Source organism: Rhinopithecus bieti, unplaced genomic scaffold, assembly GCF_001698545.2.
Source record: "Rhinopithecus bieti isolate Rb0 unplaced genomic scaffold, ASM169854v2 scaffold_3947, whole genome shotgun sequence".
Classification (NCBI taxonomy): Eukaryota; Metazoa; Chordata; class Mammalia; order Primates; family Cercopithecidae; genus Rhinopithecus; species Rhinopithecus bieti.
The window spans coordinates 134,719-137,251 of NW_016804220.1; the positions used below are offsets into that span (position 1 = coordinate 134,719).

The window sequence follows — 2,533 nt, forward strand, 5'->3', positions numbered from 1 at the left end:
AACCTGGAGTTAACATCATCAGCTTCCGTGATTCTCAGATCTTCAGACTTAGACTGAATTACACCACGGGCTTTCCTGGTCTCCAGGTTGCACGTGGTGGATGATGGAAATTCTCAGGCTCCATAATCCCGTGAGCCAATTCCCATGATAAATCTCCTCTCATATATAAATATACACACATTACATATACATTATATATGATATATGCACATTTTATATATACATTACACATTATATATACATTATATATAATATACATTAGCTATACATGGTATATGTTATATACACATTATATGATATATGTAATTTGGCTAACAGATATATCTATAGATATACTGTATTAGGTTGGTGCAAAAGTAATTGCAGTTTTTTTGTGTTTTTGTTTTTTGTTGTTTTTTAGAAAGCTGCAGTTTGTGAATTTCTCTTGCTTTTTAAAACAGAGTATTTCCCAAACTTGGGCATCAATGCTTGTTTTTTTTAGGTGGGGGGATAAAAGACTGGGCCATCTTCACAGACCCTCAGATCCCGGCTCTTGGCAGCCCCATCCGCCAGCCAAACTTCCTACTTGGGGGATGGCTGCTTTCCCCCGACCCCCCACCTGCACTGCCCCGTGCAGTTTTGCAGCTACTGGTCTTGCTCAGCGAGGCAAGGTTCTATCTGACCAATTGTCTATACTTCCCCATCCTGGCTTCGCGGAAGGCACTGGATTTTGGGTATCACTTCATACACTCTGACAAGGGCATCTTTAAAATCTGCAACTTGTTAGTAATTGATGGATGGGCTTAGCCGCAGTTTTAGGAGCACACTGTTGCGGTCCAGCTCCCTGTAGAGTTCCAGGCTTCTGCTCAAGCACTTCTGGGAGTTGAGTGCGTCCACCAGGGCGGCACAGGTTCCATGCTTCTCCCTCTCATGCTTCCAGAAGTGACTACGATTGGGAAACGAGTGAATTACATCAAACCAGTGTGCCTTCATTTCCGGCAATATCCTTAATCTTTTCTAAATTAAAGTGCCACGATCCATTACATCTTTCACTTTTTTTTTTTTTTTTTTTCCTAGGGCTTTACAATCAGCAGATGGCAAAGCCAGCCAGACATCTTTCACTTTTATCCGGCCATAGTCCACGTATTGTCCAGTAATCCGGAGGGGCTCTACAGTCGTTCAGCACTTTTTCACGTACTGTCTCAGGCCAGTGCTGGACCATAATTTGTTTTTTCCACTCATGGGTGTCACGCAGGCGCTTGTCCACACCGCCCAGGCAAAGCAACGCCTGGCAGAGGTAGCCCAGCAGGGCCCCGCGCAGGGCTGCAGGGAGCATGGTGCCCACCTACGGAGACATGACGCCTCCCGCTGCCGCCCCGGCCCCCACTTCCCACCCACCGCCCCAGGAAGCCTTCCGGGAGAAACGCTGTCTCCGAGGACCCCGAGCCGCCGCGCTCCTCCCGCGGCAGCTGCCGCCACCGGGTGCGCCTGAGCCAGCTCCTCGCGTACCCCGCGCCGGGCTCAGGGAACGGCCCAGCAGCCCCTGGCGACCCGGACTCCTCTGCGCTCCCCTTCAGTCTCGTGCGCCAAGCGCGCATGTCCTGGGCTCGGCGCCGCGACCCCAGCTCCTCCGCGTTGCAGTCGCCGCCTGTCCGCAGCCACAGTCAGTCGCATTTCCGCCCAGCCCAAGGAATCCCTCTGGCCTTCACCGGAGCAGAGAGCTACGCCCCCTGGAGAGCACGCCCCCCGCCGGCAGACAAGTCCCCACCAGACGCCAGGGCCCCGCCCGGCCTTTACGCCCCGCCCCGCCTTTGGCCCACAGAGGCCGTAGCCCTAGCGGCTCCGTAGGCCTTGCAGGCGTGTCAGGCAGCTGAGTTCCTTGGCCACGCAGGCGCCCCGCGCCTTTCCACGCAGCTCTGCGCCACTCCCCCACTCCAGGCTAGCTCAGGCTAGCCTGGACCGCCCATGTCTGCGCCAACCCCCGCGAGCAAGTGGGCGTGCGGGCCCCAGGGCCACCCGGCGCTCCAGGTACAGCCGCCAGCCCAACCCGCGCACTCCGCAGGCCTGCGGCCCGCACGCCGCAACCGCCTTGCACGCTTCCCGGGACCTCCTGACTGCAGACGGTGCTTGGCCGCCCCGGCTCCTCGCAGCGGTCACCTCGGCGCTCCACTGCGCAGCCCGAGGGACGGCTCCAGAATTAGGCGGGGACGTACTCGGGCCACTCCCCTGGAAACCTCTGGATGCTGGGAGCACCAACATTCCTAGAAAGGCCTGGCCTCACCCAGCCCTGGGCCTCACCTGCCCCTCCCCGTGGGCCCCAGGAGCCCAGAAGGCATCTCTGTGGGGTCCTCAAAGAGCCGCCTCGGAGCGCGACTTGGGAAGTCATCTTGTGAGGGATCTTCTCCCAGAGGGACGGGCCACCCCCACAGATGCAGGGGACTTCATGTCAGCCCCACCTTGGCACAGCCAGGCCCAGTCCCAGAGGCCCGGGCGCCTCCCCCAACACGCTGGCCTTCCCAGCCCCTCCAAGGCGCGGGGTCCCCACCCTGACCCC

The 2,533-nt window shown here is 57.4% G+C and overlaps 1 pseudogene; it reads right to left on the reverse strand.

Moving 5' to 3' along the window:
* Positions 1 to 383: 383 nt before the first annotated feature.
* Positions 384 to 1,342, reverse strand: LOC108526497 (ribonuclease T2 pseudogene; annotated as a pseudogene).
* Between the last annotated feature and the right edge of the window lie 1,191 nt (positions 1,343 to 2,533).